Below are 14,551 nucleotides of genomic sequence, written 5' to 3'. Positions count from 1 at the left end.
AAATAAAGCCAGAGAGTGATCCAGCAATTTCACTCCTGGGTATGGACATAATGCTAATTCGAAAGGACACATGCTCCCCAACATTTACAGCAGCACTACTTACAACTGCTAAGATTTGGAACCAACCTAAGTATCCGTCAATGGATGAATGGATAGAGAAGATACACACACAGGAATCCTACTCAGCCATATAAAAGAATGAAATACCTTACACGTGCAATCTAAAAAACATAAAAAATAGCAAATATAACAAAAAAGCAGCAGGCTTACCGAGACAGAGAACAAACTAGTGGTTACTGGTAGAGAGACTGAAGAGGGAGGGGGCATTAAGTGGTACAAACTATTATGTACAAAGTAAGTTACAAGGATATATTGTACAGCAGAGGGAAGATAGCTAATATGTAATAATAACTATAAATGGAGTACAACCTTTAAAAAATATTTTAAAATAGGAATGTTAAAAAAATACAAAATATAAAAGATATAAGAACAAAAAAGAAAGACACATAACTTTCATGAATATGACATGCTTATCAACAAAGACACTGAAGAGAATCTATAAGCTAATTATAATTAATAAGAAAATACAGTAAAGTAGTTAGATTTGAGATCAGCCCATGAAAATTAATTGCATTCTAATACATTGACCCCCCCAAAAAAACTAGAAAATGCCAATAACCAAATAGTAAGATACTTAGAAATAAATATGATTTTTATTAAAGATTAAGGAAAAATAAAATAAATGGAGAGATATATATCATGCTATGTCAAACAGACTTACTATAAAGATACTGTTCTATCCAAGTTAATTTATGAACAATGTAATTCCAATTAGAATCTCAAAGTATCTCATGGAACTCGATAAACTGATTTTAGAATTTACACAAAACAAAAAAAGGCCAAGAATAAACCTAGTGGCAGGATAATGGCTCCACAAAGACGTTCACATCGCAATCCCTAGAACTTGTGACTATGTGGAAAGGGGGGATTAAGTCTGCTGATAAACTGACTCTGAAATAGGGAGATTATCCTGGATTGTCCAGGTAAACTCAGCGTAGTCACTCAGCCCTTAGGAACAGAGAAGCAGGAGAACCAGAGAGAGTAAGACGGCCTGATTCTGCTCACTTTGAAGATGGACCCAAGAATGCGAGAGACCTCCCGAGGCTGGAAGGAGAAAGGCGTGGATTCTCTCCTAGAGCCTCCAGAAAGGAATGCGGTCCTGCCAACGCCTTGATGTTATTCCAGTGAACCCCGTGTCAGGTTCCTTAACTACAGAACTGTTAAAATAATGAATTTATGTTGTTTTAAGCCATTCAGTTTGTTACGGCAGTGATTGGAAACTAATTACAATAGGTGAGATGGTTTGAAAACAACAAAGTAGAAAAACTTATCCTACCAACATAAAGGCTTATTTCAAAAATGCAGAAATTAAGATAGGATTGGACTGGCATTGGGGTAGGAAAAGGACAAAGAGTCTAGAGACAGGCCACACATGCGTGGCAACTTGATAAATAACCTTATGGATCGCTGGAGAAAGAATGAAGTACACTATCAAAGATGCTTGGACAACAGGCATTTTAGTAAACTGACTACAAAAACGGCTAGAAATTCCTCTCTCTGTGTTCATGTTCCCTTATCATGAAACACTAATGCCATCCCACTCAGAGACTTAGCTCCACCTATAATGCAATTTGGCTAATGGGATGTTAGCAAACATAGGCACACAAAGGCTTTCTCCGTGGGATTTGTCCCCTTTTGCAAACTGCTGCCAAACAAAGAAGCTCAGGGAATCTTACTGAATGATGAAAGATACATGTGCAGTGAGGATAAGCCTGCCACCCCTGGGGATATGCAGTCAACCTCCAGGGACAGAGTGACCTCACTAATTAGCAACTGACCACAGATAATGAAGAAGCCCAGCTGAGCCCAGGCTCACAGGATTACAAATTAAATAAGTGGTGGTTGTTTTAAGTCACTGAGTTTTAGAATCGTTAATTACACAGCAAAATCTAATTGATATAGACATATTATGCATCATTTGGGGAAAAAATACTGAATTGCTACTTGTCATCATATATAAAAATCAATTTCAGGTAGACCATGAAGCTTAAATACATATATATATATAACTTATATATATATATATATTTATATTTGTAAAATATATATATATAAATACATTTATATATATAAAACCTAGACTTTTAAATAAAAATACAAAAAAAAATTCCTTACAACTTCAGTTTAGGGAAAGTCTTTCTCAAGCAAGATATGAAGAGTATAAAACATAAAGGAAAGGAATTGTCAGTTGTGGGAATTCCCTGGTGGCCCAGTGGTTAGGAGGTCACACTTCCACTGCAAGGGACATGGGTTCAATCCCTCATTAGGGAACTAAGACCCCATAAGCAGTGCAACTCAGCCAAAAACAAAGGAAAAAAAAAAAAAACCAGAATAATTATCAGTTGTGACCACACACCAAAAACCCCACAAAATTCTGTACATCAAAAGTAACTATGTGTTATGTGCTAAGTCGCTTCAGTCCTGTCTAACTCTTTGCAAACCCATGGAATGTAGCCTGCTTTCTCTGTCCATGGGATGCTCCAGGCAAGAATACCTGAGTGGGCTGCCATATCCTTATCCAAAAGGAACTATAAACAAAGTTAAAAGACAAAGAATATCCAGAATATATTTTTAAAAATCTATAAAATAAGAAAAAGATAAACAATAAAGAACAGGACAAAAACCCAAGGATAAATCCAAATACACAACTGTGTTAGGTAGTTAGAATAGGAAAAAGGAGTCCAGAATGGCGGTGGCTAGAAGACAAGGAAGGGAAAAGCCCGCAAAAATAGAACAAACGAAGGTCCGAGGACTGGAGTGAGGGCCTCAGGTGGAACAACAGCACTCCGGGCTCGCCCAGGTTACATGGGGCAGGCCCGGGGGAGGGAGAGACATATAAACAGAGGAGCCAGGGGGCCGGGGCCTCTCTCGCTCGCTCTCTCTTCTCTCTGCGTCCTTTGGGTCGGCATGCCCTCACGCCTCGAGGATGTTTTCCCTTATTTTCTAAATAAAACTGAGCTGTAACAAGGAGCTGTAACACTGGTCTGTCCGACAGCTGAGACAAGGTCTGTCTGAGGGCTTTAATGTCCATTGCTTCAAATTTTTGTTGTGACGAGACAGAACCAAGGAAATTACACACTCCCCTGACATCGATGGTGCTATGACTCGGATGTAACCTGGCTGAAACAACCTTGGCGCGGCCCCTGCAAGGAAGAGGCCAAGCACAGCACGAGCCCAACTCAGCAAAAGCCGCAGCGGAAGCTGAACACACAAAAACCAGCACAGGGGAAGTGACAAGAGGCCCATCGTGCTGGAAACCGGGACAGTGAAAAACGAACTCAGCAGAAAGCTCACGTGGCTCAGTCTCAGATTCCAGAAGACCTCTGGTTGAGGTAGGAGATCCTCGCTCCTATGGCTGGAGGAACATATGCCTAACAAAATCTTAACTCCTTTACAATCTCTCGTTTCTTGTTTCCTCGAACCTCCTGCAAACAGGCGGGTGGCAGTGGGCGCAACTGAGGGACTCTGGAGAGGCTACTCCTCAGCATGTCCCAAAGGCTCCACTATCTGCTGAGCCCCAGTAGCTGTTACCCAAGCTGGTGGGGGTTCTTCTGTCCTTAATCTTCTTTGTGCCAAGGTCAGGCCAATGAAAACTGTGAGCACAGGTTAGGTATTTGGCAGATTTTCAGGCAGGCTATGAAGGGGATTCCTCGGCACGTTTATCCCACTGCTTTTCCCTCCTGTCCTTCAGCTCCCTCCCAGGACTTGAGCCCATTCAAAACCCATGATGCCTGGCTTTAGGACCTAATGAAGCTCGGGCTCTGATGTCTCACTGAAAAAATTCAGGGAGAGACACAGCGATAGGTAAGAGGTGGATTTGTCAGGATTCAGAGAGAAGCACTCTTCAGGGTGTGGGCCATTGCAGAGGGCAAATGTTCCTGCCACGGAATGTGGTGTGGCTAGGTTTTGCTGGGTGGATTCATGTGCTAATGAGCGGGAGGATCATCCCAACCACTGGGGAGCCATCCACTCTTCTGTGTTTTGACAGTGCCTTGGAGCTGTCCTGCCACCTCTGGGTGTGTCATTTGGCTTACAGATTGGGGATTAAGGTTCACTTGAATTTGGCTTGTCCCCTTGGACCCGATTAATTTTAATTGGTTTATGTTATGCCCTTAAGCTATGTCATCCTTCCAAAAGTTGTGCCTGCCCCCTTCCCCCTGTTTCCTGCTCCTCCTGAGCCCTGTCTAGGCCCACAATGTTGTCTTTACAATCTTCTGGAGGGACAACCAGAAAATAGCAGGCTCTTGGGAGGGAAATACTGTATAATAATCCATTCCTCTAGATATTCAGGCCTTCATCTTCCTACACTTATGCAACATCACCATCTCTCAGTGAACCTGCGAGGGTGGGCGACAGGCACACAACGCCTGCTAGAAGTCCACCGGTTAGCCTCCCTTCAAAGGCAACTGGGCTTCCAGGGATAATGTTTGCCACTTTGCGAGTTAGTCCTGCAGGCCGTTTGGGCCCAAACCCTTACCACCCTTCTCCTAAAGTTACAAACATGCTGGTGCTGCTGCTAAGTCGCTTCCATCGTGCCCGACTCTGTGCGACCCCACAGACAGCAGCCCACCAGGCTCCCCCGTCCCTGGGATTCTCCAGGCAAGAACACTGGAGTGGGTTGCCATTTCCTTCTCCAGTGCATGAAAGTGAAAAGTGAAAGTGAAGTCGCTCAGTTGTGTCTGACTCTTAGCAACCCCATGGACTGCAGCCCACCAGGCTCCTCCATCCATGGGATTTTCCAGGCAAGAGTACTGGAGTGGGGTGCCATTTGCCTTCCAAACCACGACAAGTCTCCTGAAACAGCTTGCTACAAATGCCATCAACTGGGACATTGGGCAGCACTCTGCCCTTGGGACCCAAGAGCCTCAAGGTCAAGCGCCACGCCTTCCCTCACGATGGTTCCACAGGACTGAAGCAGCCCGCTCCAGCCAGCCCACCTGTCACAGATAACCATCACGGGGCTGGAGTCAAGGGTGCAACTGGATGTGGCAGGTAGGCCCGAGAATTTCTTGCTTGACCCAGGGGCTACCTACTCTGTCCTGGCCTCCTACTCCACAGCCCTTCTTCCAAACTTGGACCATTTTCAGTGCTACAGGAAAAATAATTACAAAAAGATTCACCTGAGCACTTTGTTGCTGGAATGGACAAATATTTTCCCATCAGCTTCTAGTGGTCCCTGACTGTCCTCTTCTCTTATTGGGAAGAAATCTCTCCCTGCCTTCAAAACCTTGCAGCTATTGCAGTCCTAATAGAAGAAGCTTTAAAACTCTCTTTCAGGGGCAAACTAACTATTTTTACCAGCCACCAAGTGAAACAACTCCTAAATGGGAGAGGCCACTTATGGATGTCTGATCAAAGAATCCTCAGATATCAAGTAATGCTGATGGAAAATCCAGGCCTCACTATATCCCCTTGTGAGGTTCTTAACCCAGCCACCCTCCTGCCTACCCTCGAGGGCTCTCTCCCCTTTCACTCTTGTCTAGAAACCTTGGACCACTGGACAAAACCCTGAGAGGGATTTTCACAAGATCCTGTGACCAATCCTGAGGAAATCTGGTAAACTGATGGAAGCAGCTTTGTCTTGGATGGAAAAAGAAGAGCCGGGTATGCAATAGTCTCCAATTTTGAGACCATAGAGGCTAAGCCTTTGCCACCAGGTACTTCAGCCCAATTAGCTGAGCCCATAGCCCTGACTTGAGCTTTAGAGCTGGGAAAAGGAAAAAGAATAGCCATTTACACTGACTCCAAGTATGCCTTTCTGGTGCTACATGCGCAGGCTGCTACTTGGAAAGAAAGGGGCCACTTGACCACCCGAGGGTCCCCAATCAGATATGGTGATCAAATTGTTAGGCTCTTGGAAGCAGTCCATCTGCCCCCTGAGGTTTCAGTCTCCCACTGTAAAGGACACCACAAAGGGAGCAAGAAGTGGCACGAGGGAACCAAGCAGCCGATCAGGCAGCTAAGAGAGCAGCATTACAGAACCATGACCTAATAGCGGGTTGCCACCTTAGGTCCACAGACTAATTTGCCAGAAACTCCTTCATATACTGAAAGTGAGACTCTTAAAGCTAAGAGTGAGGGCTTTCCAGAAGACCATATGGGGTGGTTCCAAAAGGAGGGGCTCCTTTTTCTGCCTGGGAACCTCCTGTGGAGGTTGGTTAACTCCTTACATGTCACCACACATATAGGGGAGAAGGCCCTCCAAAGATGACTAGAAAAGTTCTTCAGAGGAACAGACCTCCAAATGACTGCTAGAAAAGTGGTCCCCTCTTGTCCCACTTGCCAATCAAGCAGCCGCAAGGAGCTCGAAGACCCCAGCTGGCCCAGACTGTCCAACGACGTGGGACCTACCCAGGAGAGGACTGGCAGACAGACTTCACCCAGATGCCAGCTTCTCAAGGGTATAAATACCTATTAGTCATGATAGATACATTCACAGGATGGACTGAAGGCTTTCCCACTCAGACTGAGAAGGCTGAGGAGGTGGTAAAAACTACTCCATGAAATCATTCCTAGATTTGGTCTGCTCGGGCCATTACAAAGTGACAGTTCAGTTCAGTAGCTCAGTCATGTCCGACTCTTTGTGACCCCATGAACCACAGCATGCCAGGCCTCCCTGTCCCTCACCAACTCCTGGAGCCCACCCAAACCCATGTCCATTGAGTCGGTGATGCCATCCAACCATCTCATCCTTTGTTACCCGCTTCTCCTCCCGCCTTCAATCTTTCCCATCATCAGGGTCTTTTTAAATGAGTCAGCTCTTTACATCAGGTGGCCAGTGTACTGGAGTTTCAGCTTCAACATCAGTCCTTCCAATGAACACCCACGACTGATCTCCTTTAGGATGGACTGCTTGGATCTCCTTGTAGTCCAAGGGACTCTCAAGAGTCTTCTCCAACACCCCAGTTCAAAACCATCAATTCTTTGGCGCTCAGCTTTCTTTATAGTCCAACTCTCACATCCATACATGACAAAGTGACAATGGGACATCTGTTACTTCAAAGGTCACCCAAGAGGTCTCTAAAGCATTGGGCAGTACGTGTTATCTCTATTGTGCCTGAAGGCCTCAGTCTTCAGGAAAAGTAGAAAAAGCCAACCAATTCTTAAAATCAATGATAAAAAAGATAACCCAGGAGACTTCCCTGGGATGGAAGGAGGCTTTACCAATAGCTCTCCTCCACACCCGTATTGCCCCTAAGGAACAAGCTGGACTTAGTCCTTATGAGATGTTACATGGGAGACCTTTTGTTTATGTCAATGACCTCTTCCTTGATCTATAGGCTCAGACCTTCCAGTCTTATACCATGGCCATTGGTCAATTCTAACAGGATATACGCTTGTAGGGTGTCAACCAGGACCCAAAAGATTCCAAGGAGTCACCACTGTATGCTCCAGGGACTCAAGTCCTAATTAAAGTCTGGAAAGATGGGTCCCCAAAGGCTCAACTCCAGCCCACATGGAAGGGCCCCTACCCTGTAATACTTTCTACCCCCACAGCAGTCAAGGTAGCAAGACATGACTCCTGAATTCACTACTCACGAAACAAGCCGTGGAAGAAGACAGAAGAGGACACTCAATACACCTGTGAGCCCCTGGGAGATCTCGGATACCTATTCAGGACTACAGATGAGTGCCATTCTAATGAACACCCCCAAATCAATACACCTGTGAGCCCCTGGGAGAGCTCAGACATCTATTCAGGACTGCAAATGAGTGCCATTCTAATGAACATCCCCAAAATCAATACACCTGTGAGCCCCTGGGAGAGCTCAGATGCCTATTCAGGACTGCAAATGAGCACCATTCTAATGAACACCCCCAAAATCTGGTTTCTAGGGATAACATTTCTCAGGACAGCTCTAAAGAGCCAACATAGCTTGGTAGCAGTTGTACTCCAAAACAAACAGGAGCTAGATCTTCTGATCCCTGAACAAGGAGGGACTTGAGCCACCCTGGCGATGGGAATTTGGAGTTGGCTAATGCTCCTGCTAGTCCTTGTTATGCCATGTTGATGCTGCTTATGATTGCTCCACGTATTATCAATTGTCGAACCCATTTTGTCTCTGCCCAGGTCAACAAGCTACATATGCAGTGCCAGCTCAACAAGTATATATAAAACCACAGCTGACCATGGAAAATATCACCCTCCCTTAGATGGACACTGCTGTAAGGACTCTCAGGCCTGACACCCAAGGCCCCTCACTGTCCCAGTTCAGCAGGAAGTAGCCAGAAAGACCTTGACGCCCCTGTCTCCAAAGAATTGGGCCTCCCATCTCTTGAGAGGGGACTGCTAGGCAGTTAGAATAGGAAAAAGGAGTCCAGAATGGTGGTGGCTAAAAGACAAGGAAAGGAAAAGCCTACAAAAATAGAACCAAGGAAGGTCCGACAACCAGAGTGAGGACTTCGGGGAGAACAAACAGCACCCCTGGCTCGCCCAGTTTACATAGGGCAGGCCCGGGGGAGGAGAAAACATGAAAAGAGGAGCCAAAGGGCCGGGGGTCTCTCTCCCATGCGCGGGCTCTCTCTCTCTCTCTTCTCTTCACGTCTTTTAGGTCGGCATACCCTCACACCTCGAGGATGTATTTCCCTTTATTTTCCAAATAAAACTGAGCTGTAACACGGAGCTGTAACACGGTACCAGAGCTGTGACACGCTGAGGGCTTTAACATCCATTGCTTCAAATTTTTGTTGTGATGAGACAGAACCGAGGAAATCACACACTCCCTTGACAGGATGCTCCAGGCAAGAATACTGGAGAGGGTTGCCATATCCTTATCCAAAAGTAACTATAAGCAAAGTTGAAAGACAAAGAATAAGTATCCAGAATATATAAAAACATCTATAAATAAGAAGAAAAAGATAAACAATCAATAAAGAACAGGACAAAAGATATAAACAGGTAAATCACAGAAGAAAATCCAAGGATAAATCCAAATATATAACTATGTAATCTATATCTGTGCGTGTGTGTGTGTGTTAGTTGCTTAGTTGTGTCCGACTCTATGCAACCCCATAGACTGTAGCCCACCAGGCCCCTCTGTCCATGGGATTCTCCAGGCGAGAGTGGGTTGCCATTTCCTTTTCCAAAAGGAACTATAGAAAGAAAGAAACTGAAGTCGCTCAGTCGTGTCCGACTCTTTACGACCGCATGGACTAGCCTACCAGGCTCCTCCATCCATGGAATTTTCCAGGCAAGAGTACTGGAGTGGGAATCTATATCTAGATATCTTCATTAGCAGTCAGGGAAATGGGAATGAAAATCCATTTCACAACTATAAAATTGGAAAGAAAATTTCTAATTCCACAATGGAGGATGCAGAGAAACGGGAGCTCTTATTTATAGAAGTCAAGGGTATAAATTGGCACAGGAAGTTTAGAGACCAATTTTTCTAGTAAAACTGATGATGACCTGCCCAAGTTAAAGCAGTCATCTAGCTAGACGTTGAGCAGAGAGTGGGGACCACGGGTCACATGGCAGGAAACCACACATCTTGTAAACAATGGGGGGTCCTTGGGCAGACACAGAAAAGCAGGAACCTCCAGACTAACAGGAAACTACACATGTTGGGGGTGATAAGTGGCCTGGAGGCAGACAAAGAAAGGTGGGAAAAGGCAAGAATCACCAGTGTCTGAATGTAACCTTCTGTTTACTATGCCCTCATTACAGTAAAACTGGCCTTGCAAATAAGATATTCCCATCATGCACCAATGCCATGACATTTCTGACTAAGGCTAAATAAGGACAGAAATCCCTCCTCCCTAGGGAAGGCAGAGCTAGGAAGAAAATCAGGGAATATGACGGTCCCCAAACCCCTATCTCCCCAATGAATATTCTACCCCTTCATTTCTACACTCCACAAACCAGCCTGCCAAAGAAACTCAGTGCAGTTACTCACCTGAGACTGCCTTCTCTTGCCTTGAGAGCATCCTTTCCCTTAAATAAATCCTCACTTTGCTTTCATGACCTCCCTAGCTCATCTCTGAATTCCTTCTGCAGTGAAACAAGAACCTACCTTCTGATAACACCGCTAGATACATACGCATAAAAGTTCACTCATACGCACAAGGAGACACGCAAGAACGTTCAGGGAAAAATGCTTATAACACCAAAAAGCTCAAAACAACCCAAATGCCGCTGCCGAAAGAATGGACATGTGGGAATGAAAAACCCTGAAGTCAAGGTGGTGGTCACCACTACAGCACAGGGTGGCAGAGGTGATGGGGGAGGGAAACACAGGGGACTTTGTTCTGTTTGTAATGTATTTCTTAAACTAGCGCTGGGTACCTGGGTGTCTATTAATCTCTGTTCTTATTCATGCGTCTGAAAGATGTCACAAATGACATTAAGTATATATATATATATATATAAAAGATATAAAATAAAAAATATAAATTATAAATGTATAAAAAAGAAAGTGAATAAAACAATACATCACAGCTAAGCTCTAAACAGAAACTCAAAGGTCATGAGGCAGAAAAAAGTTTAAAGGCTTGCGTTCCTCATCATGAAGATGTCCCTCACCTTGGGTTATACCTCAGTTCAACTCCAAACCCTAGGAATCATTCAGAGTTTACCCTGGAGCTGACACAGACTAGATTAGAAGCAAAAGAATACAACACAGGGGCTTCCCTGGTGGTCCGGGGGCTAAGACTCTATGCTCCCAGTGCAGAGCGCCTGGGTTCCACCCCGGTCAGGGAACGGGACCCCACGTGCCGCAGGAAGATCAAAGATCCCATGCAGCGCAACTAAGACCTGGCACAGTCAAATGAACAAATGAAATAGAAGTTTTAAAAAATACAATACAATATCAAAAGCTCAAGGAAGGGGCTCAAATGAAGGCTGGCGGTAAAACAGAAGAAGCAAATGGAAACAGAAAACATTTAAACACTGATAACCATGTTTCATAGGTGATGGCTGCTGAACCCCTAGCCCACTGACCACTCCCAACTGTGGAGTTCTAGCTGTAAGGCCGGACCCCGGGGGTCATGATGGGCCGCCCCTCCTCTCCTTCCCGCCAGCAGGGTAAGTCCCTAACGGAAGAAGCCTCCCAGATCCCCGGGGACCAATGACAGCACACTTCACCAGCTAAAGCCGCCTCCCCCCTCCCCCACCCCAGCCACGTAGAAGGACCTGTCAACCCGCGATGCCTCGGCTTGGAGACCTATCTGAACCCCCGTCCATCTAGCCTGACCATCCCTCGCAACGAATGTATAAAAACCACCCCCAACAAGGTCCGGGCGCAGACTTCCTCGACCTGCCTCGATTGAGTCCGGGAATCCCGCCCGGGAGCGCTTTGCCATTAAAAAGTCTGTTAGCCACTTTTTTGGTGTCCTGGTCATCTTTTTACCTAACATTTGGCACCCAACGTGGGGCTCGAGGCGAGGGCCCATCCCGCGATGAGCGGGATTTGCGGCCCCCTTGGGTCTGGCCCGCACTGGACCAGGTCACCCCGTCACCCCTCCAGGACCATTCAACCGTCTGGCAGGATAAGGGGTAAGTTCCATCAGTCGGGCTCTGGGGGGCATTGCTCCCATGGCGATTATGCCTAGGGTGTCTCGGTCCTTTTAAATCACGGCCGCGTCTGGACCCCTCCTCTGCAGGCCAGGCCTGCTATTCCTCGGCACCAGTCAACTCGGAGACGTCCGTCTTGGCTGAGTGGCCCTCTCCTCGCTGGGTTGACGGCCCGTTCCGGGACGCCTGACTGGACCACTCCCAGCCTCACCAACGACTGGTCCAGGACCTTCGTTTCATAGTCGCCATGGGGACATCTGCCTCCAGGGCCGACCAACCTTGGTCTACACCACTAAAATGTTTACCTGCCAACCTCAGAACTCTACATATCTCCGGAGAAATTCGTTCCAAATGCTTAACCTTCCTTTGCTCTGAGCCATGGCCCCAGTATTCTTCAGATAACGGCTCACAATGGCCGCCAACCGGAACTTTCGATTTTAACATCCTTTGTGACTTAGATAATTACTGCCAGAGGACGGGAAAATGGTCTGAGGTACCCTACATACAGGCTTTCTGGCTGTTGCGCTCCCGTCCCACCCTATATACCCACTGTTCCCCTTCTGAAATTCTTCTAACTATCCCCCTTGCCAACTTCTCCCATGTCTTCCCCGCCTCCACCACCCTCACAGCCCAGCCCTCCTGCGACAAAGTCTCCTCTATATCCACCTCTCCCTTCATGCCTGGCTTCACCGATCTCCCCCACACCAACCCCCCCTCTATCGCCATTGCCAACTTCTCCCATGTCTTCCCCTCCCCACCGTCCTCACAGCCCAGCCCTCCTGTGACTACGCCTCTCACCGCTCCCTTGGCTCCACCTCAATATCCACCCCTTCCTCCATGCCCACCCCTTTCTGGCTCACCAGTCAGCGCACACACAAGGTCGCAGACCACTCCCAACCCGCCGCCAGCTCCCCTGCTTCCTCTCCGCCAGGTGGCCGGCCCGGAGGGTCTCGCCCATGTCCACGTACCCTTTTCACTCCAAGACCTTGCCCATATCGAACAGTGGCTAGGCTCCTACTCGGCCAACCCCTCCAACTACATCAAAAACTTTACCCAGCTGTCTCGGTCTTACGCCCTCACCTGGCAAGACATATTTGTCATCCTGGGGTCCACTACTACCCCAGAGAAAAGAAAGGCCATTTGGGCCGCAGCAAGAGTGGTAGCAGACTGGAGACATCTAGCCAACCCAGCAGACCCAGCCCGGCCACCCGGAGCGGCTGCTATTCCAGACGCAGACCCAGACTGGGACTATTAGGAGGGACAGAGAGGAAGAGCCAGCACTCAGTACATGGTAAAATGCCTATTGGAGGAAATAGAAACCACCTCCCTCGAGGTGGTAAACTTACTTAAGCTAGATGAAATAACCCAGGGCCCCGATGAAAACCCAACAGCCTTTCTTAACAGGCCAACAGAGGCTCTCACCACCTATACCCGAATTGCCCCAGATCCTCCGGCAGGGGTTACTACCCTAGCCAACCGTTTTATATCCCAATCAGCTTCAGACATTAAAAAAAAAAAAAAAAAAACTCTCCAAGGCTGAGGATGGGCCTCAGACCCCACTCCGAGACCTGGTAAAAATGGCCTTTAAGGTTTATAACGCCCGAGAGGAAGCCACTGAAGCCAGCCGCAAGGCAAGGCTTAAACAAAAAGCCAAACTCCAGGCTAACCTCCTTGAGAGACACACCCAGGCACTGGTAGCAGCCCTGCGGCCGGCCACGGGACAGAAGGTGGGTCCCCAGAAGCCACCGCCAGGAGCCTGCTTCAAATGCGGTCATGAGGGCCGCTGGGCCCGCCAATGCCCAAACCCCGGCTCCTGACAAAGCCCTGCCCTCGTTACAAACAGCCGGGACATTGGGCAATTGTCCCCGGGCGACTCAGGCCCTGGCCTTACTGGGCCGAGGTCTGGGCTCCCAAAAGGACATTTCCTCCCCACACCCCACCTTGGAACTTCTCTCCTTTGATGAAGATTGATGGCGCCCAGACTCGGGGACCCCCATAACCCAAGCCAAGCCCAGGGTAATGCTTCAAGTGGTGGGTGAGTCTATCAATTTCTTGATGGATACGGGGGCTACTTACTCGGTCCTTCCCTCCTGCGGGGACACCTTGCGTCCTTCCCAGGTCTCGGTGGTGGGTACAGATGGCACGTCTTCACGACCCTTGCAGACTGGGCCACAGCCCTGTCAGCTTGACCACTTCCTGTTCACACACTCTTTTCTGATAATCCCTTCATGACCCCTCCCCTGCTGGGGCGGGACATTTTAGCTAAGCTTAGGGCCTCCATTCACCTACCTCTCTCACTTTCCCAAACTCTCACCTCGCCCCTACTCTTCCTCTGCTCCCCTGAGGCTCCAGTTGTCAACCCTACCGTCTGGGACACTGAAATCCCTCTGGTAGCAACCCATCACACCCCCGTCCTGATTAAACTACATGATCCTTCCCACTTCCCAAGCCGCCCTCAATTCCCCATCTCTCAGACTCACCTACGCAGTCTTAAACCAATCATAGACCATCTCTTAGGCCAGGGCCTCCTAGTCCCCATGGCCTCGCCCTGCAATACCCTCATTGTCCCAGTATGGAAAGCTTCTGGCGGCTACTGACGGGTCCAGGACCTTCGACTGATAAACGAGGCCATGATCCCTGCCCATCCGATTGTCCCCAATCCTTATACCTGCTTTCTGACATCCCTAGCAGTACGACTCACTTTACTGTCGTAGACCTCAAAGATGCCTTTTTCACTATTCCCTGACATCCAGACCGCCAGTTCCTCTTTGCTTTCACATGGACGGACCCAGAAACCCGACACTCCTCCCAGCTAACATGGACAGTCCTCCCCCAAGGGTTTCGAGACAGCCCCCATTTTTTTTTGGGGGGGGCAGGCTCTGGCCCAGGATCTGGCTACGTGCCCTTTGGCCCCTAGTG

At 47.7% G+C, this 14,551-nt stretch overlaps 1 protein-coding gene across 5 annotated transcripts in view; it reads right to left on the bottom strand.

Moving 5' to 3' along the window:
• BTD (biotinidase) overlaps nt 1–14,551 on the bottom strand; it is a 57,648-nt gene that overhangs the window by 34,573 nt on the left and 8,524 nt on the right. Inside the window, exon 1 of one of the 5 annotated variants that reach the window (XM_069568474.1) lies at nt 13,709–13,875. The exons of the other annotated variants lie outside the window; for them this stretch is intronic. The gene's annotated coding sequence lies outside the window, so the exon portion shown is untranslated. Of the gene's footprint in view, nt 1–13,708; nt 13,876–14,551 lie in introns of those variants that run through there. 5 annotated transcript variants of the gene reach the window in all.

This window comes from Ovis canadensis, chromosome 1 (genome assembly GCF_042477335.2).
Source record: "Ovis canadensis isolate MfBH-ARS-UI-01 breed Bighorn chromosome 1, ARS-UI_OviCan_v2, whole genome shotgun sequence".
Taxonomy (NCBI): domain Eukaryota; kingdom Metazoa; phylum Chordata; class Mammalia; order Artiodactyla; family Bovidae; genus Ovis; species Ovis canadensis.
The sequence above is the reverse complement of the archived record's forward strand: the minus strand, read 5'-3'. Positions and strand labels throughout refer to the sequence as shown.